Below are 14,982 nucleotides of genomic sequence, written 5' to 3' on the forward strand. Positions count from 1 at the left end.
GTCACAGCAGTACCTTCCTCACTGTCAGGAAGTTAAGTAGCACATTGAAAGCTGATAGAAAAATTGAGACCTAAAGTTTTACAATAAAATATCATGGGTGTATTTGAGAGTGTGTAAATTCCTGATTTATTTGCTATTCCTCATGCCTCTGTCCAGGCTCTGGGCACTTGGAATGGCAGAAATTATTTTCTTTTCCACATCTTTTTGCCTTTACACTAAAACTGTGAGGAAGGAAAATGCTTACAGTGTAATTTGAATAACACAAACTCTTTTCAGCAGTACTTCTGACTAATTCCATTGCTGAAAATAAATGAGGAGCTGAGACATTCTAAGCTGTATCATGATGGGTTGTTGTGTCTATTGGCACACATTGTGCCTATTGGTATATGAAGATTAATGTGCTGCATGCCAGCATGTCCTTCCCTGTGCAAAATATTCTGAGAGTGTTGAGGGGATTGGGGCAGGAATTATGCAGAGAACAGCAAAGCTAAGTGGAAGCAAATGAAGCATCCCCATCTGGCTTTAGCTCCTTGCAAATGGCCCCAGCTCCGGGTTCCAATGGCAGTGACTGTTCATTCCAGCTCTGGTTTACAGGGCAGGTTCCTGAAGCTCTGCTGGGTGCTCATTAGTCACGATTTCTCCTGTGGGATTGCTGGGTGTTGGGGATGTGTGCACTGAGGGAATGACAGAACCTTGCACTCAAAGTACCCAGGATATTCTTAAAATGTGATATCAGCCTGGAAGTACTGCCTCTGATTTCAGTGGATGCACACACTTCCCTTTTTCCTGCCACCTCACCAACGCTGTGGCTCATAAGAAAGCAGCTGCAGAGACTTCTAATCCCATATTCCAAAATGTCAGGGTAAGGATTAGTCCAGCTAGCAGCTCTCTCACAGGGTTTGCTATAAATACTTGCATCAGGAGTGCTGGAATTTCAATTTTCGTGTGATGGTTGGTATTAAGTGAAGGTTTGATATTGATGGATGTTACTAGGCAGTCTCAAAGGATGGAAATAAAGATTGTATTGGTTATAATACCCTCACTCTGTGTTCAGCTTTAGAAGTAGAAGGGCAAGTAGTCAATAGTAGAAGTAGCCTAGAAAATACAAATTCATATCCATTTCATTTCAAGAGACAGATGGAATAAATCTATTTAGATTCCATTCAGGTTTTATTACAGAAAGGTGCAAAGATCCAGCATTCTCCACAGTCTTGTCATGTGTACTTAGCTAGGTGTCAAGGATTTTAGATTTCAATCTAATCTCTCTTAGCAGCATCCCTGGTTCCCTCAGGCAGATCCCTTGATTGCAGTGTCACAATGCTGTGCCTGTGGCAGGGGAATCAGTGCCACTTCACCTCCCTGGGCTGGGCTATCTCAAATCCCTCGTGTGCTGTGCTGCCACTGGGACTGTGATCCTGCTTACAGCCTCTCAGGCCTTGATAAAATAAAATACAAATGCTAATAATCTTGATAAAAGGGTGTGTGGGGCATGCCACTAGGTTTAAGTGGATTTTTACTGATCAGATTGTACTAGGAATTGTTGTCATGGATAGTGTAAATTAACAGTTAATAAATACGGGGTGATACCAAGGAAGAATAATGCAGGAAAAAGCTTTGTTGCAGGACAAAAAAAAAAAAAAATAATAGCAAGTCTTGTATGAAAGCTACATAGAACAGAAATGAAAGAAAGTGCAGCCAGTTGTGCTCTATGAAATGTGTGTGTGGATTGCTGGGTTCTTGCTGAGGGCAAGGTAGAAATTCTTGTTTCTGGCCTGCTGTAGCCTGTTCACCCCAAAGTGGGTGGAAAAGATGAAAACTGATTATCCACACTCTATGTTTTACAGCTTTGTGATTTTTTTCCTCCTGCTTTGAGCTGCAGACTGACTCGTCTTTCTTCTTTCTTTTTTTTTTTTTTTTTTTATTGCCTGCAAAATGTGAAACAGATCTGTTTGGAAAGACAGACACAGTTCCCCTGTGTTTCTGGCTTCTGCTCTGGGTGGCTGGGCTCTGAGCTTGGATGACTAAGCAATTGTGACTTAGGTCTTTCCATCCTTCTGTCCTTCCTTCCTAGAAAGCTGGAAAATATGACCTTTTCCTCGAGCTTTATGTGTGAATTAAATGCCATTGGTAAAGATCTGGAAAACTTGGGGCTAAACTTTGAAACCAGTTTTGTACCCAAACTCCTTCTCTACGACGAATAAATTTTTTGGATGCCGAATGTGTTGAAGGATGCTTAATAAAGGAACGAAGTAGCAGCCTCCAGCTAAACTCAGCTTTCTGAGCAGGAAAGTAGAACCTTATTCCAAAAATAGGGAGCAACTATTGCTCAACAAAGTGAGTGGTGCCCACATAGAGTGAGCAGTGCAAAGGCTGCAGCTGGGAGGTTTGGAGCTGAGGAGACTCTGGTGCTGGAAGGGGCTCATCCCATCTCCTGAGAGGTAGGTCTGCATGTGCATGCCTGAGACAGAGCAGCTCCAGCCAGGATTCCAGGTGAAAAACTGCCCCTGACAGGGGTCAAACATTGTGGTTCCAGCCAGAGGCAGTAATTAGACTTGTTTGCATATTGAACAGCAGCCAGGGAGTTCTGATCGTTCTCAGAAAAGTGCTCCAATTTCCTAAGCTTAGTATAGAAAAATAAATAATTTTTTGTTTGTTTGGGTGGAGGAGTGGTGTTTTCTGGTGGGTGGTTTGCTTTTTTTTTTTATAGCTTTTAATTTCTTTTTTCTGAAATGCTGAAATACTGTTTGTGTATCATGAAGTTGATATTTCAGAACTCGATATCATTCAGTTGTGATTCCACAGAACTTCTGCTGCTGATGGAATAGTGTCTGGATTCTTACTTCTCATACCATCGAAGCCTTCAGAGACACTGCTTTATGCATATTCATTCTTATAGGAAATGGTAGTGCTAAAATTTCCTAGTAAAATCCATCTTCAGCACAGTTGTTTATCAGATCTATGCATTCATTAATAAAGAGTCCCTGCTGTTGTTGGCTCCAGTACAACTTAATTAATTACTATTTGAAATATGGATGTGGTAAATGATCCAACTTAGTGAAACAGGAGAGCAGCTGTTACCTTGTTTTATGTTTGAAGTCACTGCCTTTTCTCCTTATTTGTGTGTCATCCCCTTTTTCATCTTCTGACAATAATTCCATAAATTTTGGACTCAGATTCATCTGCAAACCCTGCCCCCTGTTTTGTTTTCCCACTGTGTCATCTTGTTCTCCTCTGTACTCCCCATTTTATCATCTCATGTTGCACCATCCATTCCTGTCTCTCCCTCTTTTCTCTGCCATAGATTTTCAGAATCCTGGTCTCCCTTTTCTTTCTGGTTCCTTTCTTTGAGAGCCAAGTCAGTTGTTTCCTGCTCTGCTGGAGGAGTTTTGCCACTTTTCCTTGAGGTGTATCTCCTGGTGACATGTGCCTAAATGCTTTCTCAAAACAACCTTGTGTAATTCATGACAAGTTTTTCCTAATTGTTTCCATTTCCCTTGCAGCTGTTTGCTCTGGTCAGTTACTGTACTTGATTCATTTCTGCTCCTCCATCTACTTCCTTTTCTTATTTTAATTTTTTTAAATTTTTATTTTATTCTTTATTTTTTATATTTATAGTCTTTATTTTTTTTATTCTATCCATTTTTCTATCTTCCTTTTCTTATTTTAATTTTTAATTTTTATTTTATATTTTTATATTTATATTGCTATTCTTTATTTCTTATTCTATATTCTATCTTCCTTTTCTTATTTTTATTTTTAATTTTTTTATTTTGTTCTATATTTTTAATATTCATATTTTGTATTCTTTATTTTTTATTCTATCTTTTATTCCATCTTTCTTTCCTTATTTTTATTTTCATTTTTGCTGTCTGGAAGAGACCCTGAGAGCTGCTGTTTGCTGACACCTCAGCTGGCTGCAGGGTTCCCTGTCAGCATTTCTGTGCAGTGCAGGGCTGGAGGGAGGGAAGGGGCACATTTCAGCCCTGAAATAATCAGTTCCATCCTCAGTGCCTTTCCATGGATATCCTGGCATTGCAGGCTGTGTTCTCTCATTTGATTTCTTTTCTGCTGAGGTTTTTTGGGGAGTTTTCTCAGGGAATCTCTCTGGCTTTGTTAAGCCCTGCTCTGAGCAGAGGGGATGGATGTGATCTCCCTTCAACCTCAGCCCTTCCTGAGATGCTCTGAAGGAGGAGAGAGCAAAGGAATGGGTGTAGTGAGCACTGTGTGTTCATGGAAAGAAACACCATGCAGAGCTCACAAATGCCACAGCAGAAGCTGTTTAACCTGCTTGTCTCAGCACTGAGGATGTAAATCCCAATTGCAAAGTTTCAGAGAAGCTGAAACAGCCAGGGGAGAAATCCTATTTGGCTTTATTCTGAAATAAAGGCAAACAATGAGTAGCATTCTAACTCATTTATTTGTTCTGTTAGCTGTGTGCTGTAGCATTTGAAAGGTGCTCTGGCAATATGGTTTTAGTTATTTTATTAGCAAGGCTAAAATGAAAGAATATGTGCAGGAATGTGGCTAAAATGAAAGAATATGTGAGCACAATTTGAGTCTTTGCTGTAGCTCTTAGACATCAATGTCCAGTGTTTTATTTGCTCCAAAAAGGTTTAATTATTTCAGAACTGAACAGTTAGGGAGGATCTGGGTGTATTTATAGTTGGTAGAGCTACAGAGAGAGCTACAGAGACCCCTAGAAATAGTCTTCAGTGCTTTATGCTTTTATAAATATGGGATGAAAATATTTTATGTTCTCTACTTTAGAGACAGACAACAGGAGTGTTTAATCAGGGACAAAAAAAGTTTGTATGAAATAATTGAAACAAAGGAGAGCATGAGGTAGGGAAAATGCTGCAAATAACCTAAATGTAGGACTTTCTTTTTAAAGGAATGTGATTTTCTTAGACTACCATTATAGAATCAGACATGTACTTTAAAAAGCATCCAAGTCTACAAGCTATTTCCTTTTTGAAATGAGATGTTGGATTACCAAAAAAAAAAGAGGCTTTATTTTCTTCATAGAAGTAGATGGAAATCCCTTTATTTCATTTATATTCGATTCTCATTATCCTGGGACACAGAGTAAGGGCTGGGTGAAAAGGAGTAGGAGAAAGAATAAAGATAGATTTTTTTATTGTCCAAAAAGTGGTTTTTTCCCTGTCCATAGGAACTAAGAAAGCCCTTGTGCTTAGAGGAATGAATAATGATTTATCACTCTTGAAACATATGGAGCTGAGTAGGTTCATGGTTGTCTGTTGGGTTCAGTTTGCTCAATGGAAAGATGTCTAAAGGAATGGTATCAATCTCTGTTTTTTTCCTGTAGCTATTTAAAGGAATTGTATGGAGTTTTAAAAAGACAAAGTATATCATGTGTTATTAACATGTATGGCTCATTATTATGCCTTATATGATATGTTTCCCTACTAATTGCTGTCCTAATAACTTTGTTTTATGCCTTCCTGCTGTCCCTTCAACCTCTTCCTTTATTTTGTCACTTTACTACTAAAAGCACCAGATTCAAAATTATGCATGCCTGGGCTATAAATGTTTATTAACTCTAAGCATTCCCCATGGAGCAGTACCCATTTCCCAGTCTCTTCTGTGTTGTGTTTGTGGTGTTTTTGGTGTTTGTTTTGGTTTGTGTTTGTTTGTTTGGGGATTTTTGGTTTGTTTTTTTAAATTTTTTCTTTTTTTGTTTGGGTGGTGTTTTTCTTTTTTTTTGTGGTTTTTTTTTGTTTATTTGTCATTTTTGTTTTGTTTTTGAGGTTTTTTTTTTGTTTTGTTTTGTTCTTTTTTGATTTTGTGGTTTTATTTTTTCCACAGCCTCTATTTCTTCTGTTTTGTGCACTGTTTCCACAGATTCTTTATTTCTTGTGTTTTGAGCATGATATGAGATGCTCCCAGCTCCACGCCCATGGATGAGGTGCCACAGGTGCCTGAGCTCTCTGAGAGTGGGGTGGGCAGAGCTTTTTCCCTTTCCAGTGACCTAAATGCCTCCCTGCAGTATCCAATATAATCCATATTCTATAAATAAAATTCCCCAGGTGCTGAGGGTAGACTGAAGGAGCTGCAGGGTCTTTCCCCAAGCCCTTTAGTGCAGGTTGGAATAATCTTGGTCAGCAGGGAGCTCCCCACACTGCAGATGATGGGGAGAGGTCACAGCTGAGCATCCCCAGCTCCTCCAGAGCTCTGGGGTGAATCCCATCAGGTCCTGCTGAAGGTGTTTATTTCCCTTCATAGAAATTTCCCTCAAGGTGTTTTGTGAGTGAAGAATTGTCCTGATTGATGGTGTGATAAACAAATACAGCTCAGGATGCCAGAGAGCAGAGTGTTCACCTCCAGGATTGCTTTTGTACTGATGACATGACAGTTTTCATCTCATTTGGAGTGAAATGTGAGTTCTCACTGCAGTTCAAGTAATGAGGGAGTAAGTCCAGATTTTCTGTGCCTGTTGGGATCTGCTTTGGGCAGGTTTTTGCAGTTCTGCTGTTTCCAAAGGCTTTGTTCCAGTCTGGCAGTGGCAGCTGAAGCCATGGCTCTGTCACAGGGCTCTAGGATAATAAAAAAGAGTTTTTTGGGGTTCTGGTTGTTCTGGCTGAGGCTCCTGGAGCTCTTGGGCAGAGATGACCACTCTGATCCCCAAGCCCTCAGCATGGTGCATTTCCATTACTGGTTTCACAAATCCACACTGCCTGCCAGCCAAAATGAACAAGAATTCTCCTGTTGAAAAGAAGCACCAAGGTGATGTCAGGATCCATTGTTCAGCTATCCACAGATCTGATCCCACATGGAAAACCAGGGGAACCATGAGCAGAGATGACACAGCTGTGGCAGTTTTATGTTTCTGTCAGTGTTTGAGGTGTTCCAGATGAAGTGAGGAGGTGCAGGCAGTGCCTTATCCACGGCTGGGATTATCAGCCAGGTAACAAAGCACAGTGGAGGTGGTAAATGATCATCATCTGCTGCAGGGCAGGAACTGGGACGTGTGATAAATGAAAATAATGTTTGTGTATGACCAAAAAGTGAGAAAAGCCTGTTCTTACAGGGTACCCCAATGATCCCTGGGCAGGGTGCTCAGCTTTGTAGGCTCACAGGCTCCCCAGGGATAAGAAAGAATTATCTCCATGTTTTGCTATGAATTCTGATTTTCCTTTAGCAAACCACTGCTATGATATTGAATATTTCCCAAAGAGAAGGAACAAAATCTGTGCAATTAATGGCAACCTTTTCATGGGTCTGTTAGCAATCACTTCAGAACAGGTAAAACTGTATTGCAGGCAGCTTGTAAAGGATACAAGCCTGGCTTTGGGAGAATGGCACAAACATTTCTGAAAGCCTTGGCTGGTTCTAATGCAGCTCTTCAAGCTTTTCCTTTGCTTAAGATGGGAAAAAAGTATGTTTTGAAACACAATTTTTCATGGTTGTATTATGATTTTTTCCTGTCTTTATTCACTTGAAAACTTACAAAAAACCCCAGAGAACACAAATTTGCATTCTTGTTGTGGTCTCAGTTGAGAAGTTCAACATTATTTCAGGTAAATTCCCTCCTGTCCAGGAGCTAGTCCCTGGTCAGAGTGGAGATATTTCACTGTGTCAGTGGGCATCAATTTTATGGATGAAAGGAGGTTTGGTGTTGAGAATTACAGAGACTTTGTTGAAAACAAATGTTCCACAGCTGACTAATGAGGGGGAAAAAAGTGGGAATGGAAGAATATTCCAATATAAATTCATGATGCAAAGTGAAATTTAGTGATCTGGGTACCTGTGGCTAAAGCAGGGAGATTTCTTCTGCCTGGAATATTTATGGAGTGCCACTGGACTGCATTTATTTTGCAAAACCTTGGCCATGGCATCATGGATTGCCTGACATAACCAAACCACTCAGGCTTGGATGCAACTATAACAGAAAGTGATGATAGGAAGATTTTTTTCATTTTTTGGATTTCCAAAGGGGTCTAACAAGATATTCCATGTGTTGTGATGAACCTACCTGGCTCCTTTCTGTGGATCACAGTGAACTCACATTTCAAGAGTTTCAATTTTTTTTTTAATAAAGCGCTTTAAAATCTCTATAATAGGAAGAGACTTCAAAAGAGGAAAGATTAAAAAAGAAAAGTAAATAAAAAGGAAATAATATAATTAAGGTTTGACCCTGTAAATTGCTAACCTTCAAAGCTAATGCTGGAGAAGCACAATATTATTAGCAATAAAAAGAATTTGCTTTGCCCTTTTAAAATTACCATAAACCGATTGACTGAAATGGAATGATGTTAATATTTAAGAAGTAGGACACTAGATTCTATTATCTCAGAAACTCTGTCACCTGGTACACTCTGTAGTCCTGTTATCTAATTATTGTCCTTAAATTGCATTAGTGTGCCAGCAATTTGTCTGCTGTTGGAAAAGTAATTGACATTTGAGTTACTGCTTCATATTTGGGAGACTCACTAGGTGGTTCCAAAGAGCCCTCTTCTGTCAAAGCAGATTAGCTTAATTTTACCTAAAAGAAAAGGGAAAGTCTGCATTTTTGAGTGTGCCATTTACACAGCGCTCTTGTAATTTGGTATTAAAATTCAGGTTATGTATCACAGCTGATTGCCAAGAAAGAAGAGGGTGGGGAGGGGGAAGTGGCAAATTAATAAATGCCTTTTTTTTTTTTTTTTTTTTGCCTTCAAATTCACTTTAGTGCTGTCTGGTCCTTCAGGGAGGAGTCTGCTGGTGGGAAGGGACAAAGCAAATGTTGCAGTGTGTCCAGGGAATGGTTGATCCCTGGGCTCTGCTCTCCAGGGCTTGGCTCACTCCCTGGGCACCCACTGCCCCCTCCCAAGCCATGGGAAGGGATGGGATGCTCCACTTCACCTGCAGAATCCTGAATTTCTGCAGGAATTTCAGTTTCCTCTTAGTGCTTGGAGGAAGGGCACTTCCAAAATCCTTTTAATACAATTTATTTGATGACAATTTAAAGGACAGTTGTAATTCCATGTATCCTGGGAAGGGGAGGAGCAGCCCCTATCCCACCCTGTAGGAATGTGAGTGTCCACAAAGGTTTGGTTTCATGACTCTGCAATCCAAAGCTTGAAACTTTCCAGACAAATGTAATTTGGGATCTAAAGTTGATTAGAGATGCATGATTACAAAATGTGCATAATAGTTTATGTGACAACTGGAATTAAATTTAAAATGTATTTGAAATTAACATGAGGAATGTAGCTGTCTGGTAGTGGTGATAATTTTGCTAATATAATTTGTTTAGAGATTTTCAGTTCATGTTTAAAAACAAGACAATCTTAAATCTCTTCAAAATATTAATTTTTTTTCTGCAGGGCTGTTGCATAAACCAAAGTGCATTGCCTGAACTTATAAGATTGTGTCAGTGCAATCTAAGTGAAGCATTTAGGAATGTTGGCTCAAACTGGAAACCTCACCTGAATTTCTCTTGAAAATAACTAAAAAAATATTTAAAGCACTGGTTACACATCTCTAGAGGTCTCTCTCTATATGTCTCTAAAATATTTCATTTTCCACTGACAGGAACCAGGATTGTCTCTTTGCTCTTGATGGTTTACATAAATAATTGTGGTTTTTCAATCATTATTATGAAATTGTTTAGGCCTTGTGCCGTCCATGTAAATTGATGGACTGTTATGCAGAAAACACACTTTATCTCAAAAAACCCCCCAAAATTATGAAAAAAAGGTAGAAAAATGTAAGCTTGATTAAATCATCAAAGTATCAAAAGGCTGCTGCAATCCGTTGTGGTAATTTATTTCTTCATTTAAAAAAAGTACATTTCAAATTCAAGCTTTTTGCCCAAAAAGTATTTGAAAAGAAAGAAAGCTTTGAAAAAAAATACTTGAGTTGATATTGCAGGCAAAGTGGTGAGGGAGCAAAAGTTTGTGGTGAGAAAAGCAACATCTATTGCAAAGAAATCCTGGAAGTGAAGTGTTCCAGAAGAACAGCTGATGCCTGTGCACTGTGCTCCATGTGAATTATGTGCTGCTGCAATTGGAGTGTCTGCAGAGCACAGCCTGCCCAATTCTGGGCTGTTTTTTCTTTATCTGAAATGACCCTGGTGTTATTGCTGCCCAGAAAACTAATAGGGTATTGATAACGATTGGCATTTCTGTGTTTGTATTATATTATAGTTTGTAATAATTGTTTTAATTTATTATAATTATAAATTTGGTGCTGTTATAATTTGAGGAAGAACGAGGCACTCTCCACCTGATCAGAGAGAAGCTGGCTCTGTTCTCCAGGCTGAGGATTGTACCTGGAGGGGACAGGTGAGGTGACACCTGGGGTGACACTGGCAGAGCCCCCTGAGCCAAATGTGAGCATTATTGCAGTTTAAAATTCTAATAGTGCCTGTAATGAGGCAACTTTGCTATTAAAGCAGGGAAGGAAAAATAACCTTTTCTCCCTGAAGAAGGATGTGTTGGAAAGGTCAGGGCTGCTCGTGGAGGCAGCGAGGGGCCTGGTGGCAATAATGGGAATGCAAAGTTCTTGGAATGCACTAAAAGTGGAAGTTTTCAGCAGGACAAAGGACACTGCAGAAGGAACTGTAATTTCCTAGATTTAGGATTCTTGCTTAGTTAGGTAAGGCCAGGCTTTTAAAGAGCTCAGAATTTCATATTCTCAACCTACACAGCAGCTGCTAGATGTTGAAAATAGCTCAGCTCCTCACAGTTCCTGCTCCGCGAGGCACCGAGCTCCCAGCAGAGTCTGGCTCTCCTTTGGGTGCCAAAATGAGAGCTGAACTCTCATGAAAACCTGACTCTCATGAAAATCTGTGAGTACACTGATTGCTTGGGGAAAAAAGGAATAAAATAAAAAAAAATCCATCATCTGGATATGAAAATTAGCTATAGCAGTATATTTATTTCATAGTAATTAACTTGGAATGATTGTCATAGTACTCTGATAACCATGAATCTTGTTCTCTGAGTAGTTGATGAAGTCACATATATTAAAAATAACAGGTGACCTGTCTAATTATTTCTAAATATCTCTCATTAATGTCCCTCTTCTTTACATTATCTGGCACCATTTTTTTTAAAGGCACAGAGAGTAATGATCATAAGGACTTTTCTTCTAAAGTTCAATTCAGACAGGGACAACTGCATGTAGAATGTATATTTAATGCAAATATGATGCAAACAATTCTAGTCTGGAGAAATGCTTCTTGAAAGTCTGTTGTCTCTCTCCCTTGCCTTCTAAATTGAAAAAATTGAATTTCAGTAGACGAGAAGAGGGAAATTTGCTCTAACATTTGCCTAGAGGGAAATTGAGAGAAAGGGAACTGCTAGAAAAACTCGTGTCTTCACGATGTTAGCATAATTCAAATATAAAATGTTACACCACTGTTTTTTTTTTTCTGGAGTGGAGCTGGTTTCCAGTAATGTGGGGACTCAAATCTATGTTTAACAACATGGATAACTGGGTAACACCAGAAAGGGAAAAAGCAGTTGTTGGATCTAGAGAGATCTCTGAAATGTGCTTCTCACATATGTAAGAATGCTGCCTTACAATATGGATTTGACTTTTCCTTCTTTCCAAACATAGTCTCTGCAGCACTTTTGTCAACTTTTCTGTGCCATCATTCCCTTAGAGATAATGGTTTCTAGTGACTTGTGTGGTACAAAGAGAGAGAAAATAAGCCTTGCCATGAATGTTAGATTTCACAATTCCCAGGCTGTGTGATTCTGTACTTTGTCTGACAGCCACCAACACACATTTCATCGTGGATGAATGCTGCTCTATCCTGCAGGATATTTGCAATAAATGCATCTGTGCAAACATCCTGGCACATCTATCTGTGGGTGCTGTAGAGGTACCTACACATCCCTTACTGGAGGTATGAAACACCTCCTGGAAGGAGGAGAAATCTCTGTACCCAGACAACAACAGAGACAGCAGGAGCACCACTGTGCTTCCAAGCAACATTTATAAAGGCTGAGAACAAGTTCACTGCCCACAAGAAAACAAGTATTTTTCTTTTTTTCTCCCCCTTTTGTGACATCTTAAGCAAAAAATACCAGGAAGTCAAGTTGTGCAGCAGATATAAAAGGCAATGCATTAATTTAGTGTCAGCTTGTCAGTCGAGCCACACTGTGCTGTTTTTAGCATTATTCCATTAATGTAAATTTTATGTCACTGGATGTGTGCTGTGTGTTGAGCTTGTCAGCAGGAAAAGAGAGAATGAAATCCATCATGACTTCTTCTTTCTCCTCTTCTGAAACCATCTTTGGGTTTGTTGTGGTTTTGGCAGTGGTTCTCTCCCTGTGAATCTGTAGGCATTGCACAAGGCAGAGCTCTGGTTTCCCTGCACTTACCCAGGAGTCAGAATTAACTTGAATTAACTTGGTTTTCCTGATGCCTTTTTGGGCTATCTAAAAACCAGAGGCCAGACAGAATTAAGGGAATAGAAAGCAGTTCTATTTTTTGAGGGACCTTCAGGTACATTTAGGGCAGATGAAGCCCCCCAGGGCCTACACCCAAAAAATGGATGATGGTCTGTGTGTTTTCATATATTTTTATAAGTTTGGTCCATTTGCACATTGGGGGTTAATATTCCAATTAGAGCTTCAGGTAATGAAGTCATTTACCCCAAGTTTGCTCCCTCAGCTCACTTTTGTTTCCATCTCAGGCCTGAGGCAGTGAGGTGTCCTTGACTGCCAGGCCTGGACAGGAATTGTTGTGTCTGCCCAAAATGGGACAGCAGCAGCTCCCACTGTGTGTGGAGTTTGGAGTTACACACTAAAAACTGCAGGATTACAAATATATGAAAAATATGAAAGCTGAAATCCTAAATCATCACTCTGAAAGGAAGGATCCCACTGCCATGGTGCAGTGGCAGAACCATGTTTGCTCCCCAGGTTTCTCTCCTTTGGTCCCACACACAAACCAAAATGATTACTTATCAGTGTGTTTTTCTTTCCATCATTTTTACAATTAGAATATTTTCCTCAATATGGTTGAAAAAACAAATCACAGTATTTTCATTAATTTTCCTTTTATTTTTAATTTAAAAATCCATTCCTAATCCCAAGGGCAGCTCCCAGGCCAGGCAATGGGCAGCTGTGGGTCTGAGCCTCTCTGCTCTGCAGCCACCAAAGGAACAGGGAGAGCCTGGAATTCTGAGCTCTGCTGAGCCCAAGGCTGACCTCAACATCTTGTCTACTTGAAGCTACAGAGCAAATTTCCCGTGACATTATCTACTGAGGAATTTAGAAAATATGTAACTTCCTTTCTCTTTTATTCCCCAACTATTTTTAAAAGCAGTAGTGGCATCTTTTTTTTTTTGTGCCTTTTACACAGACTTACTCATGCAAAATGAATATTTTTTAGGATAAGTGCCAGAAGGCAAAAAATTGTTATCTTTGAATTGAGCTGTTTTAAAGAAAGTCACCTTGAAAATGTATTTATTTATGAAACTTTTATGTCTCTAGGCTTGCGTGAGTGGACATCTAAATGTAGCACAGAGTTGCTAACACAGAGCTGCTGTTGCTGAGCAGCACCTATAAAACTATAGGCAGTTCAATTCAGCTGAATTGACAGTCAAAAAATGAATATGTGGTCTGCCAGATTTAAAATATACAAATAAAATGTCAAATCTGGATTTTTTAGGGCAAGCAGCATAGCTTAACTTGAAAACTAAAGTCAGCAACGCCTAATTTTTGTGGAATAAATAAGCAGATGTTGTGAAATGGCTGAAGTGTGGGCACAGTGGTGGTTTCTGAGTGCTCAGAGATCCCAGTGAGTCTTTAGAGGGATTAATGGTGGAAGCAGGAGAATGTTGTTTCTTCTGAAATATCAGGATGCAAGTTTCTGGTGCTGTTCACAGTCATATCCAAAATCATCATTTTTAGGTCTTTAAAGAAAAAATTGAAAGACAATAAGGATGAAAATTAAAAGTAATTATTTCAAAAATGTTTTGTACTATGTTTTAATTTTTCTGGTAAGTGCTAAGGGATCCTTGGTAAATGTGTTCTCCTCTTTATCCTGTTTCTGTTTGTCATGAAATTTTTGAAAGAATTTTCTTTTTAGCCATATTGGCTTTACATAATTGATCCATACAAAAGCTGAATTGTCTATGGGTGAAATATGAGTTAAAGTGTAATTATTACTTAATTTTTTTTAATATGACATTTTTCTGGGACTATTCTTGCCTTGCAATCAGAATGATCTGTGGTGAATGTTCTTTGTCACTGTGCTGTGCCCTGGAGTTCCACTGCTGTTTGCTCACAGGAAATGGGGCAGTGTGTCATTTGGTGTGGTGACAGAGAGAGAATCAGGAGAAGGAAAAACTGAGAATTTTGGAATGCAGGCAGGGAAAAAAAACCCCAGAATCTTCAGTATTTCCATGTGTAGGCTGCCAGTCCTGATGCTTTGGGGGAAAATGTTTGTTCCTTGCTCTCTCTTCCCCTGTTGCCATAATAAATTAATCCTGGTTTGTGGAGCCAGGGGGCTCCCCTCAGAGTTATGGTTGTGCTCATGGAATAACAAAATTTGTGTTAAGCTCAAAAATATGAAAGAAAATCCTTGTTTTGGTTTAGAAAGGACAGGGTTGTTTGGGGCTGGCAGTGGGAGGGAAGCACACACCCTTTCTGATTAGTTCTGTAATCTCAGGGGTAGAAATCATAAAGACTTTTCAGTCTTAGATCTGACACGAGAGTTTGTTTTTTTAATGTACCTTCCAGTGGCAATTCCCTCCCTTGCAGCCTCAGCCCTTTGCTCTCTCTGAGTCTGTTCCTTTGCCAGCAATGCTCTGGGCTCATCCTCTCACTGATTTTTGGGCAGGTTGGGTAAGATAGCAATGCATGTCATGGTGATTTCTCCCAGTGATTGTTTGATTCAGGCTGCTGGATGCTCTCTTTGCTTTGGCATTTTAAGGGAAACCAGGGGAGGATAATCCTTGGTTTGCCTCTCTTGGGGGTTAATCTGTGTTTGTATCTCATGGGGTTTCTCCAGCTGGGCACT

The 14,982-nt window shown here is 39.6% G+C and overlaps 1 protein-coding gene across 19 annotated transcripts in view; it reads left to right on the forward strand.

The window, feature by feature from the left end:
- Positions 1-14,982, forward strand: part of RBFOX1 (RNA binding fox-1 homolog 1) — a 1,152,005-nt gene that overhangs the window by 445,117 nt on the left and 691,906 nt on the right. Inside the window, exon 1 of one of the 19 annotated variants that reach the window (XM_064725920.1) lies at positions 10,725-10,792. The exons of the other annotated variants lie outside the window; for them this stretch is intronic. The gene's annotated coding sequence lies outside the window, so the exon portion shown is untranslated. Of the gene's footprint in view, positions 1-10,724; positions 10,793-14,982 lie in introns of those variants that run through there. 19 annotated transcript variants of the gene reach the window in all.

This window comes from Zonotrichia leucophrys, chromosome 14, assembly GCF_028769735.1.
Source record: "Zonotrichia leucophrys gambelii isolate GWCS_2022_RI chromosome 14, RI_Zleu_2.0, whole genome shotgun sequence".
NCBI classification, from domain to species: domain Eukaryota; kingdom Metazoa; phylum Chordata; class Aves; order Passeriformes; family Passerellidae; genus Zonotrichia; species Zonotrichia leucophrys.